Raw genomic sequence first — 18,228 nt, 5'->3', positions numbered from 1 at the left:
TAATATACACAAACATGTTTACACTGTGTGTGAGAGGGTTTATGATGATTTAATTCATTGTAAATGCTGCCAAGAACCCTTAAAGACATTATATTTTTGTCGTCAAAAAAAAATACTGGTGACATTTGACTAAGCAGAGGCCGTAGTCATCCAGTCCACATGCTACATGTGTGAGAAGAGAACAAATAAGCTCAAATAAGTAGATTGTTTTGAATATCATGAATCCTCCTGCAAAAGGCCTAAAATTCCACTTAAAACTTAATTGGTACTTTTATGCAAGTTTCAGATACTTAATTATGCTTCCTTCCTCCGATCTTTAGTTCTGCACTTGACCTTTGTGTGTTTTGCATCTGTTGACAGGATCTATACTAAACAGCACTTCAAGGAGAAGTATGCTGTTGATGAGGTGCAATACGCCTGTGATGTAAGTCTACCTTTGTTGATTCTCATCTATCCAACCTGTGTGTGTGTGTGTGTGTGTGTGTGTGTGTGTGTGTGTGTGTGTCTGACCTTTTCGCTGTGCAGTAACTGAACTTTGACTATAAGTCACTGAGCCATGAAGTTACAGGAGAGGACAGTAGTGCATCCATTGACTTTTTAAAGGTGAAAGCCATCATTCTTTCTGTTGAACCTGTTTGCAAAAAATGGTACAGTTGGCGTCAGATAGTAGGAGTGATACCAGGTTTATACTGGGACCTTGAGCTGTATAAGGTGACATTGGATCTTCTCAAATAAGCATGTCAAGTAAAATTTAATTATGAAGCACTGCCAGCCAAATTTGTCACAATTTGTTATTCAACGGGATACTAAGAAATCAACATGCATGGACATTTCAAAGATACTGGATCAAGCCTGTGTGTTTACATGTAGCTGGATGTTATATGCATGTGTGCACAATTGTGTGAAAGAATGTCAAATGGTTAAATGTGGTCTCTAGTTGGACACACACAAAGTAAATAGAGCGTCATATAGATAATTAATTTGATAGAACAAATCACCACTAAACATCCATCTGCCTTACTTCAGCCATCAATGTTCAGCCACTAAAAATCTCTTGGGATCTTATTTTGAATTTTAATTTATATTTGTAACCAGCAGCTTCATTGTCTTCATTTTAACAGGCTTGTTTAAGAACTACACTTCTGTTCAGGCTGGCTGTGATTACTTATTTTGAGAATTTTGGAAAACAGTCATTCATATCAGTGTTGACAGCAGATTCCCAGGGGAGCGATATTGGAGGGATGACAGCTCCCCAGCTATTTTGGAGAAGTGCCAGTTGACAAATCAAAATAACATATTCAGACTGTAACATAAAAGCTTTCATGGCCAACAAATCACCAAGTTTTCATGTAAAATGATCACATATCATTTTACTTAAATTTCTATATTTACACTGTGACCTTTTAATGACACACCCTGCAGAGGACACTTCAGGTATTTTCACATTTCTAGAGTCGCCTGAGTTGTTAGATTTACGATGCAGATCATCACTTTAATCAACACCCAGTTCTTTCACAAAGCAATAGTAGGTCAATGCTGTAGTATAATATTAGGAAACATTAACTGACATAATAACATCCTCCTCTTTGGTGTCACTGTAACTGTTATCTAGTCAGACAAAGACATTACTGGCTGGTGTTCACTATTCTTTAGGCAGTGCTGGTACACAGAAGGACTTAAAAGAGAACAATCTTTCTTTTTGTTAAGAACCGGGTCATGAATATTTGAGCAGTTGTCTATTTTTCAAACACTCAGACATGACACACACACTTGTCACACACACAAACTTTCTCAGCACGGGCCTGTTTAATATGCAAACAGTTCACCTTCACAGCAGTGTGTCGAGACTTGAAATGTGAAAACTATGTTCTTAATAACTTCAGGTTATCTTCATGTTGTTCTGGTTCAAGTATGTGCAATGGCCTGGAGTTAGGTTCATATCATTGACATTGACAGAATTTTTATTTTACCTGTTTACCAAAAAATATTCAAGTTACAGTTGTAATGAATATGGGTTTAAAGTGCAGACTATCAGCTTTAATTTGAGAGTATTCACATCCAAATTGGGGGAAGAATTATTTCATATATAACCATCTCTTTTTAAAGTAATGTACAATTAGCACTGCTCCCAGTAGACCACACACACCCCTCAACTGACAATTGACAACTGAACTATTAATATACACTACTGTGTACAGTACCTCATGTATGATATTTTTCAGTTCAGTATATGTTTCATCAAAATCACACTGATTTATCATTCGGAGAATACAGATATTCCTTTTGTTTATACTGTTACTATTTTTTATGTCCTCTGTTAAATTGTCCTTATTTTTATATTCACTATTGTCTATTGTTCATATTACTTGTTTACGTGCTTAATATTTGTTTTTGGGTTTTTTTGTTGTTTTTTTTTTTGGGGGGGGGGGGGGGGCATTTCATCATCATTTCAGCAGGTAAAAGGTCTGGAGTTGATTCCATATGTGGTGTTTGAAATGTGTTCCTTTTAATCTACAACATGTGGACAATCCGAAGGCAGCAAAAACAGGAAAAAACATCAGAGATCACAGTAGGAGTTGCCAGATAAACAGTTTGGTACATTCTAAGAGAAAAAGAACACACTGGAAGTCGGTCTGCGTTGGATGTCCAGAGAAGACAACTGTGGTAGATGACCTCAAGATCCTTTCCATGATAAGAAAAACCCTTCACAACATCCAGCCAAGTGAATAACTCTCCCCAGGAGGTGGGCCTTACAACAAGGTGGTATGATGGCATGGGTATACATGGCTTCTAATGGCAGTGGGTCACTGGTTTTTATTGATGATGTTACAGAGGACATAATTAGTCTGATGAATTCTAAAGGGTATAGAGATATACAGTACTATCAGCCAAATTCAGTACATCTGGACAAGAACCATATGCCATATGGGCCTGAAACATACTGAAACAAAGCAGCTCAGGAGTTTCTTAAAGCAAAGAAGTGGAATATTCTGCAGTGGCTGAGTCAATCACCTGATCTCAACCCAATGAAGGATGCATTTCACTTGCTGACGAGACAAAACTTAAGGCAGACAGACCCTCAAACAACAACTGATGACATCTCCAGTAAAGGCCTGGCAAAACATCACAAAGAAGGAAACCCAGTCTTTGGTTATGTCCATGGGTTCCAGACTTCAGTCATTACATGCAAAGGATTCTCAAAAAAGGATTAAAAAATAACCTTTCATTTATGATGTTAGTTTGCCCAGTCACATTTGAAGCTGAAAGTTTTCTCTTCAATTGCATCTTGATTGTTTCATTTCAAATCCATTGTGGTGGCGTACAGAGTCAAAATTGTGAAAATTGTCACTGTCCAAATATTTACGGACTTAACTGTATGTTGTTTTGTATATTTCTGTTTGCTCTACAAACTTTAATCTTCTGCTTGGCTTTACTTGACTGACAAGTGTGTTTTACTCCAGTGGGTTACAAAAATGGCTTTTACCACTGCAATTAATTATTATTCAGCCATTAAAAACTTGTACCACATACTTTCAGTCCAAAACTTTCAACTAGGTGTGAAAATGAGAAAATGTCACATTTGTCACCAATGACACTTTGAAGTTATTGTTGCAGCTAATCATTGATGTATTGAAGCTTCAACTTGGATTTAGTTGGGTAATAATAGCAATCCTCAAATATCAACACAGTGTCTGTGAACATTGAGCCAGGGATATTTTACCTGACATTTACGCTGTTAGCAGAGGAGTAATAAAGTCGCTTGAGGTTTGTCATTCAGTGTGCTGCTGAGGACCAGAGAGGCCACAGAGCCACAACAGTGCCTGCCAGAGTGACCTTTATTCTGCAGCCTGAAAGCAGATTAATCTGCTGCTCTACTGTGTGTTTCAGTCTTCTAATTACTCCCTGTCTGCTTCTTTACAGATTGCTGATGTCCTCACCAACCTGAGTCCAGCAGTTCTCCTAACACTGGTATACAGTTTATTTCCCCACATTTAAGTTACTTATTGTATCCATTTCTAGTTTTTCTCATTCAGAGTGTAGTTAGGACAGTGCATCACAGTAAGCTGGATGCCCCACAGTCGGCCCTTCGGAGGCTACGTCTGGATGAGGAAGCATCGGCATCGCCGTAGAACATGGTTAAAATGTGCAGTTTAAGAATGATTCACTACTTCCAAAAGCTCCCAAAAACATTTTGTCTTTCTGTGACAATGGAATAGATGATCAGCCACAGACCAATCTATGTACAGCATTGGACCCATGTGTGATTTCATTTCACGTGTTTGTTTTTTTCTATGCAGCGAGGACAGAACACAGATAGTGGGAGCATCTGCCGTGAAGCTTCCTTTGAAGGAATTAGCCGGTATGTTTAATTGGAGTCAATTTGCATTAACATAATTATACTTTGTTCTGGGAGGTTATTGTTGTGTTTTTCTTTTCTTTTATAACCAAGGATGCACCAGTCTCTCATGCATACCAATTGTTACTGATTAACCTAATTCTGATTATAGTTTAATTAAGTAAACAATCTTGCTTTTGCTCGTAGGTTATCATTTAACGGTGATGTTGTCCTGTTGTCCTTACTACTGCTCTTTGTTCTTTTTTTAAACATGTATATATTACAGCCTTTTATCTTTTCTACACTCTGAACCTGACAACTTTTGAAAAAGTAATCACATTTATTTCAATGGTTGGATAACCATTTGCATAAACTTGCATTTATATTCATAATTTTGCTGTTTTTGTTTTGTTTTAAAATCAGCTTCCAAGTGAACAACACTCTCTTACACCCAGTCATTGTGGAGTGGTAAGTACTTAAAATGTTCAGTAATATTATTGAGAAAGCCCACTCAAGATAGGAATTATTACTGTAGTGTCTCCTTTCATTTCCAAATTATTCCTTCAGTCAGATTCTGCTGCATGTAACTAGCAAACCTTGGCAATTGCAGCTGCCCAGTCAGGTAATTGTGTGTCTGCCATCAGAAGCAGGGCTTTTCTGTGGGTTGTTTTTTTTCCCTTAGTGTTAGAAGCCAGCCTACACAGATGTAATGGACTTCGTGCTTGCCTGGTTGTCCTTGGCATTAGGGTTGGCACCCTCCAGATGAATTGACATTTTGTGAAATAAGGAGGAATGCTTTTCAGGCACACCTCCTGGGGAGAAAGACTTGATTGAACCCCTTTGCCCCTTCAAATGGCTCTTTATTAATGGTCTTTTTTGATTTGTTTTGGGGGGTTTTTAACTTTGATTTGTGTTATTAACTGCACTGTGTGCTGTATTTGGTTCTATCATTGAAGGAATCCTGAATACTCTCCAGTATTTATTTCATTTCTTACTATCTAAAGTGAAGCATTCACATTCATAAGTAATAAGAAATGGCCTCAGTTTAGTTCTGATGTTGTCTGAAGCTCAGTTTTAAATCAGTGAAATTGGTGGAAACTCTGTAATTGTAGATAATGAGAAAGTTTCCCTCTGGAATTTCTAGAAACAACAGGTGTTATGTACAGTATGTACAACTTTTCTGTGAATGATGGAGGACAGTTATTAGCAGTGTAGATACATTTCAAAAATGTCTCCTTTCACCCATCACATGATACTGCATTCTTAATGTTCTGGTGGTATGAATTCTGTGCTGTTTGGTTGTAAATGCTGCTAGTGCTTTATGTGCATGTATGAACACTTCTTGTTTCTGTGTGTTCCTGCAGCCGCCTGACTAAGACAGATATGGAGCTGGAGGTCCTGCGCTACACCAACAGGATTTCCAGTGAAGCTCACAAAATGGTAAGATTGATAATATATATTCATCTGCAAGGACTCTCACATTGATATATTTGAATTTTCCAAACAATTTGAGAAAGGAATCAAAAGAAATGGAAAGTTTAGAGCTTAAAATTAAACACCCAAAGTATCAAAGCAAACTGTAAAGCTTATTGAGTTTAAAACTTGCCCAGATGATTCAAGAAGTCAGAATCTTCTAAGGCTATAAACTGTTTAAATGTTATAGATTTTATCTTCATCCAGTAGCTTGGAGGGCAGCAGTTAACTGTGATAGCCTTTGACCAACAATCTGTAACATTAAAGCAATATTTCACTTGTGAAGAGAAATTTCACTTCTCACAATGAATAACCTCTTCAGGGGCTGTGGAGCAGTTAACCTCTTAATGTGATCTGCTCTGGGAATTCACTGTCACATCAGCATTCAACATTTTTCCCTCTGCTGTTTCCCTATTGTTAAGAGTGTGATCATTAGACGCAGTTTTCTGAGGTGTGGAACCAGGTGTTTTGTGTCACCCTTTCTGGAATAAAAATAGAAAATGTTCTTCTCTATCAGCAGTTGTGTGAGGCCACTTATGAACTCTTCATGTCCACTTTGAATAAAAACTGTAGACTATCCTGAAGGGAATAATCCACAATTCACAGTATTTTGTTAAAAGTTCATCCAATAAACTAAGTGGGGAAAAAGAAACTTTCAGGAAAAGTAATAATAAATGACACTAAACACAAAACATGACCCACATTTTACTGACCACAGAGACACACTCAGGTTACATTTAATGTCACAAAATGTGTCTTGTCATAGAGCGGAGTTTCACCAGCAGGGTGTAACATGGCAAGCATTTTGAACAACTGCATCAGTTTGACACAGAAATTAAGTATACGGTTTGCATCCTTTGCACATTGGATGGACATTTTCTGCCTGTATCTCTGAAGCAGATTACATATAAGCACTTGTGAAACCTGAACAGAAAGAATATGAAATGGAGAGGTAAGTGGTGCATTTTGTCAATGGGTCATCTTTTGTAGGCCATGTTTTGGAAAAATTTCTGTAATCTTACTCATGAAAGTGATGAACCAGCAATTTGAACCAAAAGAAATGTCATGCCTCAGTACATGTTGACAGTTCAGTAAGTGTGATTATTGTGTCATGAAATAAGTACTGTAAGGTTTTTGTTTGTTGTGAGTGCGCTACATTATGTCACATGCTTCACGGGGCCATAATGACACTGATTGACCTGAAATGACTGTATACTGTAGGTACAGTACCAGTCAAACGTTTGGACACACTATCTCATTAATTGAATGGGAAGGTGTGTCCAAAAAAAATAAATATGAGATTAAATAACAGGCCTATATATTATTAAAGGAACAGGGTCATAATCAAATGGAAGATGGATATAGATTCAGAATGAAGCTTTCAGACATGTTGTAGATAATTTTTTGATTCATGGGCTTGTCATCCTACACAGCGTTGCAATGCTGTCGAGACGAAGTGTTTGATGTGCTCAGCCGTGTGATGATTAAAGAATAAGTGCTCAATGAATTCTTTAAAAGCATGGAGTCAGGAAGAGGGCAGTGCAAGTCCTTCAGCTAATTGGTGTTTTCTCTGATCTCCGCTGTGCTGAAATGTTTTAGTTTCCTTTCTGTTACAGGGATTTGTCTTTGAAGGAGTGCTTTTTTCCTCCCCTTGCAGCCTGTTCCAGCACCTGCTGGACCAAAGGAGGAATGCGTCACACCTCGTACACCTGTATCTGTGGAACGTGAGAGTTTGTCGATAAATTCCTTACTGGTTTTATTTCTGATGTGCTAAATTACTTACATACTGGTTTTCTTAATGTCGCATTTGATGGATTAATTGATAAGGATAATTTCATCAGTCTAACTTAAGGATGCTTTGAAATCAGAGGGTTAGGGTTACGTTGCCCCTTCAAAGATTCAGATCAGATTCTGTATTCACATGTTAACCTGAACAATCCGATCAATAAACAAACAGAAATATCTGAAACACATTATAATATGATTCAAACCAATACAACAACAACAACAAAAAAAAAAAGTTCAATCAAGACCCTACTGTCAATGAAAGTTAAAAGGGTTCATGTGTAACTGGACAGACATGCTTCTTGTTATGACCTCTTCATATAAAATACTGTCCCTCAAGTGTCTGTGGCACTCCACCACCCTCAGGGGTTTGAACATAAAGTATCATCAGGATGCATAGCTGGTTGTAGAGATATTGGCACTCACTAAGTATCCCAGGGGTCTTGTTGGCCAAACCAAACGATGTTCTGGAAAACAGAGCAAAGCATCATTCTCTGTTGCCAGCTAGCAGCATCATTATGGATGAAGAATTTTGAAACGCTAATCATGCTCTGACCTTTTGTATTAAAGGCCATGTGTAATGAGCATTTTCTGGGGATTAGTGGTCAGTGATTGCAAGTTGTTTTCTTGTTCAAATGAAGATCTTGAAAAACTAGGACCAAGCCATCACAATTATTCTTCAAAGAGACAACATGTCTAGGCTTTCTAGTCAATGGTAAAGGGAGATTGATGAGAACTGAAAAGGCTGGAATGCTTTATTGAAATACATTATTACTTTAAAATTGTTTTAGTAGTAGCTATATGTGTCATACATTATGCAGTTACCACCATGTAGATATGTAGTTAGTACTGTCTTTTTAATTAATGTAATCATGTCACTGTTCATCACCAGGGGCAATAATTCCTCTATCATTTACTATGGTCATCCTGGAGCTCCCAATGATGACACAATTGCAGATGGAGACATGTGGTGAGTAAATCTCAGTAGGTTTTTTTGTTTGTTTGTTTTTTTTTAACTCTAAGCAATTTGTAATGTGAGCGGTGTGACTTACTCACAAACTCAACAGATTCTTCAAAAGAGGATTGTCATTATCATAGTCGCAGGCATTATCATAGGCATAGATTTCATTATGTTGCTGTTCTGTTGAAGTTGTCATCTCAGTTATTCATCCGCCTGTTTGTTGTTGCTGTCAATGACACAAAGCACTTCTAAACAGTTGAGATGGTTTGTCCCCTGCAGTCTCTTCGACATGGGTGGAGAGTTTTAGAACTATTGCTACACTTCAGACATCCCCTGCTCCTTCCCAGCCAATGGGAAGTTCACTCCAGACCAGAGAGCCATCTATGAGGCAGTCCTCAAGTCCTCCCTAGCCGCCATCGCTGCCATCAAATCAGGTTATCATCTCAGTTACCAACTATTGAGGTCACAGGATCTATGAAGTCAACTGAGAAAGGGTATATAAATTTGATCTTTGATTTGAAGTACCACTAGCACAGAGGTGAATCGCACTTAATTTTGTTGCAATTTATTGGTACCTTTATTGTGTACCTATATTTAAGACCATTGGAGCCAGGCTGCTATGAGGCAATATTAGCTTACTACAGATTTATCAGTATTACCAATAAGTAAATATAATTACGGTACAGAAATGCTGAGAGCTCATTCAGACACAGTGTCTCCATTATACAAATTGTCCACCAGAGTTCCAAGTTCAAGTTAATTGTTCCACTGTAAATGATTCCACTGGGTACATACCTTTGTTAAAATTCTTTTAATAAAGAAGTTTTAGGGATCTGTATTTAAAAACAAACAAACATGCTTTATCGTTATTGGTATGGGTTGGGTTATAATTACCATAATTACAGGAATGCTTTTCCATGTTTTTCAGATAAGCTAAACAATGATTTTTAATTACAGTTGCTGGTGTTTTGCCAATTCCGTTCTTTGAAAACTACACCTCCAAGCAAAATTTAAACCTGATCTCATACCCATATTTTGATGGGCTTTGAGGTCACCACTTAAATGATGTATTATAAGTTAATTACAATCATTGGGATAATGAGATTGTGATAAAAAGTTCGGGATAAAAAATGGTTTTGTTCTGTTGTGTTTCTTCTGAAGGTGTGAAGTGGACCGACATGCACCGCCTGGCTGACCGGGTTCACCTGGAGGAGCTGGTGAAGATCGGCACCCTGAATGGCAACTTGGAGGACATGATGAAGGTCCACATGGGCTCCGTCTTCATGCCTCACGGCCTGGGACACCTGCTGGGCATCGATGTGCACGATGTGGGAGGCTACCCTGAGGTGAGAACAAAATTACACCAAGCTACTGGAAGTTCAAAATAAGGCCAGTGGAGAGGGGAAGGTCAAATATTGCCTGAACTCTGAACACTGGTGGTTTCAATAAGACCTTCTGGATCTGGCATAATAATAAAATTTCATCCATTTATACCTCATCATTTTTTCAGTCACATCTCAATTCATACTTAAGTGTTCCTTCCAGTATATTTAATCCAAAATGATAAAAAAAATATATATATATATAATCTCAATGCTATTATCAGGAAACTTGGAAAAAAAGTTTTATTTTTTAACCGCAGTTTTAAACTGTCTTGTTGTCTAGCAGCGGGTGGAGCGTATAGATGAGCCTGGATTGATTCATCTCCTAATGAGCCGCCTGGTGCAGGAGCGGATGGTCCTCACCGTGGAGCCTGGTATATACTTCATCAACCACCTGCTGGATCAGGCCCTGGCCAACCCTGCACAGAGCTGCTTCATCAACAACCAAGTGCTGGCTCGTTTCCGTGGCTTCGGAGGGGTCAGTTTGCCTGCACACTGTTATTTGTTTGTTTCACAGTTTGGTTTCACCAGAGGGGTAGTAAACATGAGTCGAGTTGTCTACAGGATTAGTGCTACAAAGCCCACTAATACTGCAATTCACACACAAGGTTGCAAGGCAAAATGTCCCAAAATGTCTTACAATCCCTTAAGCAGTCTCTGTCATATCTATCTAGTGTTGTTGTCCTTGTCTCAATGTCTGCACTCTGCTGCATTAGACATGGATTTGAAGATGTTAAAGTCACAGACTGCAGGGTGTAGGGAGTAATATGGAAATGTTAAGGTAGATTTAAATACAAAATATCAGAGAACCTGATGAATTGTAAAGAGAATTCATTAAAAAGACCTGATGAGTAATAGGCATCCAGCCATTATTGAACAAAAACTCATAAAAACCTTTCTGAACTAACAATTTATTAATCCTAATTAAAGTTAACTAATTAATCTCTTAAAACCATGTAACAAAAAACTCAGTAATTAAATCTTTAATTACTCAATTCATTTCTAGGATTTGACAAGGTTGAAAACAGTCTGGTTGTAAACAAATCCCCAGTTTAGTATGTTGTTTCAATAATCCTGATAAAATTGACCTTTTGACAGGTTTACTCAGTTTAACTCTATTTAACTTCCATGTTATTACAGCTCACATTCAAAAATGAAGGAATTGTCTATTCACATAATTACATTTGATGATGCGTTGGCCTTTGAATGTCTCCTGCTTTGATTGTACAATGTTGAACTGATCACTGTATCTCTATGTGCAGGTTTGTGTCAAAGAAAACATTGCAGTAACAGCGACTGGTATGGAGCTGCTGACCTGCGCCCCTCGTACTGTGGAGGAGATTGAGGCGTTCATGAAAGACTTCAGCCCCGTCGTCAGCAGTGAGAAATGACAACTCTCAGTAAAGTCCAAGATGTTAGCTGTGATGTCAGCAAATCCATAATCAAGACTATTAATCAGCCAAGGATTTCAGTTCAAGGCAGCTTCTCCTCCTGTACGTGGAGCCAGATGCAGCATAAGTATGAAAAAGCAAAATTAGAAGCAATATTGTTCTAGCAGGCTGATGCCTGTCTCTTATATTTGTGTCTGCTCAGTCTAAAGTCTGAATATCCTCCCATATGGATATTACACACACACCACTGCAAATAAGGCAATTAATCATATGTTCATAAGCAAAGCAAACTAAAGAAGCAAAACAAAGTTTTACCATAGCATAGGGGAACTTTAAGTGGCTGTGCAAGTTCCCTTAAGAACAAACTGACACATTTTACAGCTGTGAAGGAGAGGTACTCGTCTCCCTCTCCATCAAGTCGCTCTGACGCCAGCCTGCCACTCGGCCTCCGCTGTTGTGGCATGCGAGCCCTTTCCCGTCGTGTTGTCTGTGTTCGGTACTGCCGCGCTCAGTCACTGCCCTGCCCTGCTTCCTGGCTCCATCGGGCCCGCACACCTCCGGTAGGGGTAACAATTTGGGGTTACTTGAAGATTTAAAATGAACTACACTATATACCTTCTTAACAATTAAATGTGTAAATAAATATATAAATATGTTAAAATTGTGAAAAGTTTAAGTGGAAAAATAGAACATTCCCCCTTCTCTGTATTGCAATGGACTGTCCTTTGTCTTTGTAAAACTTTGTATTCGGTGATGTATAGATTATAGAAAAAGAAAACTGCAAAAACGGAAAAAAAATGTTTCAGATATGTTGTCACAAAACCTGAATGTTAAAATAAACTTGATATAGAAAAATGTTCAGGTCTGGAAAATGGCCATTATCTAGACGATACACTTGCAAGTATTGGCCACAAGAGGTCACTGAAGTTCTTCACTGGAAGAGACAGCAGCTCACAGTAAAGACAGCCAGATTTATCGGCCTTCTACTAAGGCCATCATAATTCTATTTACTTTCTTCTTCTTTCTGGAAACTAACAAGCATATATATTCTAAAAAAGTTGAAGGTCACTGACTTAAGACTTGCCCCTATAAAGATTTTTATTTAATTTAAAGGCCTACAATTAAGAAACTTCCAAGTCTTGACATGCGGGCAGTCACACTGTTTCTGAAGGTTTCACCAAGTTAAAATTGAGACCACACAGAATGTAATTTAATAATTCCTTCCCAACCATCCTGATAGTTCACTAAACATTAGGTCAATAATTCATCCATCTTAGCCCAGGTACCACTAATGGGCTCTTTGTTTGGTACCAGAATATGTACCAACAGTACTCCGGCTTCCACAGCAATATATTGGGGCCATAGAGAATTAAGCAAACATTATTTATATCATTATTTAATCATTGCCTTATTTGTTGGCTCTGCTTAGTATCCCATAGCATCTTCACTTCATTGTCAATCTGTTTTGTCTGCTCAATGAATACATCTCTGGACAAAAAGAAAGCTATTCAAATTTTTGACATTGCTTTTGTGTATTTATATTGAGAGTCTTGAATCCTGGCTTGCTTCCTGAGAAGAAATATTGGAAAGTATGTTCTTTTAATACAGTATGTAACTGAGAAATTCCCACAGCATGCACCAAGTACATCACTCAGAAAACTTCAGCAAGGTTACCTCAGAAACTGTTCTTGAAGGTAGTTTTACTAGTGAAGTTGCTTTTCCCTGAAGATATGAAAGCAGAACAATGCCTATCAGCTGAAAGTGGAGCATGACTCCAGTCAGCAACATCTTGTTTGCACTTCATTATACCATGGCTGCATCACCACTGCAAGTTGAGGTTTCTGTATTCTGACAATAAGTTTACCACCCAAATAATATTGGAATATCAATCAAAATGGATCAAGACAGTTATTTTAAAATAAAAATAATAATTAAAAAAAAATACAGAAGCAACAACACTAATGACTATAAGAATCACACCGATTTAAATAACCAGTGTGCATTGGAGAAGCAAGACATTTTCAGTAGAAGATAAGTGCAGGCATACAACAAAAAGTGTGCAATGGAAATTTAAGATTTATATTGGGGTCTGGGTAAATAAATGGGTCATGGAAAACAAAAACAACAACAAAAACTCCCTCCTGATGGCATGTTCTTGATGTTGCCATGGTTGTTGGCTACCATTCCTGTAACTAGGTGCCTGAACCTAACCAGCCCTTAACCACAGCAGTGTCACACCACAACACATCATTCTTTGACAGTGATTTGTAAAGATTTCCCAATCTCGACTAGCAGAAAAAACATAGTTCAGGCATGAAAGATATTTACAGTTTGAACACATTAGTTTTAAAGTCATGCTGTGTAACAAATTTGTGTCCTTGTACACATATCTATAGATACAATTTTGTGAAACTACCATGGGACTAAATAAAAGCGTAAAGTCATTTTTGTCACTGCTCTGATGATCCCAGACCCAAATGCTCGTAGTTGCATGGTTGTTGAAACTTGTTCAGATCATTTTCCATCACCCTTATCCCATTTACAGACATCGTTTTAAAACAGTTAATATAATAAATTGTTTACATTTGTAAAAACAAAACATAGAAAAGTGTTTACATTTCACATTTAGTGTACAGTTTAGGTACTGTTTTTAAATACAATGTAATAACATGTATCACTTACTGTTATTGCACCATATGTTTTAGCTTTGGTGCCCTACATTTTGGCCAGGTTGCCCTAATTACTTTGTATTTACCAAAGACCAAAGTAGCCTTGCCCACACTAGTTCTCAAATTGTTAATGCAGTTCAGTGGAGTTTGCAGATTTATCTGTCATTATCTGAGATATTATATGTCTGGCCTGCAAAATGTGCACTATTACAACTTTTCTCCCTGTCTTCAAGTCTCCAGGATAGTAAAGATGGAAATAGTGATGGCAAAAGTTTCCTCCTTAGACACTTTTTAAAATTTGATTCATTTTTTTATTTTTTTGTACAGAAACCTCTTGTCCCAGAGTGCTCTATGTAGTTGTGCTCTGACAGGCAGTGAAGTGAGTGTGAACAGCTGAACAGAGAAGCACTTACTCAACCCCTCTACAGCTCTGTGCTAATGAGAGTAGTGTGTGTGTGTGTGTGTGTGTGTGTGTGTGTGTGTGTGTCTGTGAATGCTGCAAAGGGCTGTCGCACTGACTGACACTCCCTTATGCCTGAAATAACTCTTACACACGTCAGGTGGCTGTTACCCCAAGGTCTCCAGAGCTGAGGTGTCATTTAAGAAACACAGCTTGTTTTTGCTGCAGCTTACATGCTGCTGACTGCCAGCCCTCTGCTCTGGAGGAAACAAAACAAGTAATGAATAAGAGCAGCAATGCCCAGGCAGTTACCCACCTTCAAAATAACCCAAAATTGTCTGAAATCTGCAGCAAATTTGTGTCATTTCAAACTCTTAATGATTGTAATAAACAAAATCATTTTATTTAGTTTTATGTAGCAAGAAGTGTTAACAAACTGCTGACCCCTCCCAACAAATACACACACACACCATGACTAGGCACAATATATATGGCATTACTGTTGCATTCTAATATCTATATATCTATCTGTTTGATGAACTCTAATTTGCCTGTCTAATTTTGTCTGTTTGTTTGATTGAATGCTTGTGTTAACAAATAAATCAGACGTTACTCAAGTAACTCAGTACTTGAGTAGTTTTTTCACCAAGCACTTTTTTACTCTTTCTCAAGTAATTATTTGGATGACTACTTTTTACTTTTACTTGAGTCATATTATTCTGATGTAACAGTACTTTTACTTGAGTACAATTTTTGGCTACTCTACTCTTGTTCCCTGCCTCCTCTCTGATGGCCATTTTTGCATTAGATACCACTTCTGTCTTCTGCTTAAGGGCAGAGCAAAGGATCTGGGACAGTGCATGTGAGTATTCAAAGAAGTCAAACAAATACAGGCACATTAGCGTACACCATCTTACAAACTGTATCCATTAACTTTAAATGAGTACCACTTGATATTCTGTACCAACAGTCACATTTAACAAGATATTTACCTTCAAAAACAGTCCATAATGTCCAGCTAACATAGTGTAGTCATGTCACCACGAAACAGGATGTCATCTCATTTCCAGCTCCCGTTCTAAGCCATTCTCCAAAACCCTTTGCCTTCACAGGGGGTCCTCCCAATTGACAGTGCCATCTGGTGGCATTAATATGTACAGTCACACAACAACGTGTCCTCTACCCTCTACAGGGTTATTTACACAGATCTAAAGGTCTCCAATGCCTTCTATAGTCTTGTTCCAGACAGTGGAGATCAGCCTCTAGTGGATATCCTGATTACACACTGGGCCTCTCAGAGGCATATTAATAAGATGGAAACAAGCTGAGCCATTCATCTCTTGCTCTGGCATGTCTGCAGATGGAAAGGAATTGGCACATCATACTTGAGCCACCAGCATTACTCCCATGGGGATGCAAGTCCAGTGACTGTCAAAGATTGAAGGATAATGTCTTGTAGGGAGGTAGTATTGATTACATTTGGGTACATGAATACTATACTACTTCATTGTGTGTGAATGGTATTCTGTTGTCTTTGTTTATGTCTATGTATTATACCCAATGGCATCACATAAATAATTGTACACTTCTAAAGTGATGGTCTTTATGTATGATGGAAATATATACAGTATGTCCCACATGTTAATTAAAACCCTTCAAGTCCAAAGTGCTATGTTAACAAACAAACATACAATGTAAGAAAATCAATCAGATGACTCCCTATTGTGTTGTTTAATAATATCTAGACATGCGATAGATTAGCCTGTGAAGGTGCATTAAGATGAATATACTCAAGATTGATTCAGACTGTCACACAAGTAGCCACAGAAGCAGGCCAAATTGGGCAATTTGGACTCATCAATAATAAGACCCAATCTGATGTTGGATTTAAATAGAAAAATAGTGGTCCAAGTATTGATGCCTGCGGGATACCACATTAAAAGAGACAGCAAAACTAGGTGCCAGAACCTTGAGATCAAAAAAAGTTCTGAAGATAATATTAAACAAGCAGAAAGTTGGTAGGTCAGGAATCATGAGAAATGCACTACATCAAATTTACTACAAACCTACTGCATAAGCCTACTGATGGAATGAATAGTGGGTTAAGAGGAAAAATTAAAACAACTTGCCCTCTCACTGTATGGATTTAATGCAAAATCCAAAGAAATATTTTTGAGGCTTTATTTAACAGGACATGTTGTCTGGAAGGATTTATGGGAAAAACTGGTCTGCAGAATGCACAATGAAGAAGGAAGACATATTTACAGCGTCCTTCCACAATTAGTGCTCAGTCTTGTACTGTTTAGGGTTGCGTAGCTTGCTCAAGGAGAGCTAGAACACCTAGTTGCTTTCTGAACCTGCTTGAGTATTCACACCAGCAACGTTGTTGAACTTTTTGTTATTGTTATTGTACTTATTTTCATGTATTTACCAGAAATTATATGCTAGTGTGTATCCCAAGCCACCATGCTCTCTTGCTGGCCTACACATGTATTAATTATGGCCCCATTTGTCCTGAAAGAAGTATCTTTGAAGATGCCCGTTCTTCTATTACATATGTCCAAATCCTGCAAGAATTAAAGTTTTGAGTTCAAAGCTGGATAATTCAACTGTATCTATAAAACTTCCAGCTGGCAGTAGAGATACAATTTTGGATGCAGGGGAATTGGCACTCAGGCTACAGTGACAGTGGTGGCTTGATGCCTGGTGCCCCAAAGTCTTCCTTTGTACTACCAGCAGGAACACTCCCTCTCTGCTAGGGGGGCACAAAGGGAGAACAACAAATTTATGAGTGTGTAACATGAGGATACATATATTTTCATGGTGTGTCTGGAAAGAGTGTGAATCAATCCAAGGATTGGTTTATGAACTAACCTGACTTTTCCAAGTTTATTGTATTTTGCAAGAAAAAGGATGAATATATTTGGATTATACTCTGGCCTTTCAAAAGTGGGAAATATACATATGAATATATACATGAGTATAATACAAACTGCCTAGTGTTTAAATTGGGCACAACTTACTGAGAGCAATGGTCTTGTTTAGTTTAGGCCACACTGGCAGAAAGGGTGGTCAGAAGGTCTTATTAATAAAATCTGGTCATGTAAATAAGTTTTTTCAGCAAAGCATTAAGTTCGCTTTTCTATCTTTCAGTTTAGACATGTCGACAGTTTACAGTAAATCCCCCATCCACCCCCATTAAATAAATGTTTGGATATAACTCATATATCTACCTATCATCATGAAATCTGAGCAAAGACCACCGTCTTGATCGTCTGTCACCCATGTCTGGATGCTTTCTTTCATCACACATTGTTTAGACTTACTGCAGTCACTCATAATGTATTATTTCCAGCATTGTGCCAAAAGAGAGTTGCATCTCCCCCTACTGTTTTTACTGTAAAAGCACCATTGCAGAATCAAATCAAAAGAGAGTTGCATCTCCCCCTACTGTTTTTACTGTAAAAGCACCTATACTCTATATAAAAATTGTACGTGTGGTTTGAAGGTCTCATCATTAATGTTTTAATATGGACAAGATCTACTGTAGCAACTGAGCTTCCTTGCCCCACTGTTTGGAATCGAAATGTCTAGTAAATATCCCAGTGTTCACCAAATGCTATTCTGAACTTGCACCATTGTCTGGAAAAACAGAGATCCATGCTTCGGAGTTGACTTTAATGCTGCCTTGTGGGATTTGGTTAGTTTGCTAACACCACAGCACTTGGGTTGAAAATTTGTGTTTTCTATTGTGAAAAATGATTTATTGCACAGTTCTAACTTGTAAAAAATGATTGAAATTAAGCAAGCCCTCTTTGCTGAGCACCACTA

General features: G+C 38.0%; 1 pseudogene; it reads left to right on the top strand.

Moving 5' to 3' along the window:
* LOC128355183 (xaa-Pro dipeptidase-like) overlaps window positions 1-12,693 on the top strand; it is a 39,210-nt pseudogene extending 26,517 nt beyond the window's left edge.
* Window positions 12,694-18,228: the final 5,535 nt, after the last annotated feature.

Source organism: Scomber japonicus, chromosome 1 (assembly GCF_027409825.1).
Source record: "Scomber japonicus isolate fScoJap1 chromosome 1, fScoJap1.pri, whole genome shotgun sequence".
In the NCBI taxonomy this organism is placed as follows: Eukaryota; Metazoa; Chordata; class Actinopteri; order Scombriformes; family Scombridae; genus Scomber; species Scomber japonicus.
Note: the sequence above shows the minus strand (reverse complement) of the source record. Positions and strands in the feature narration are given on the sequence as shown.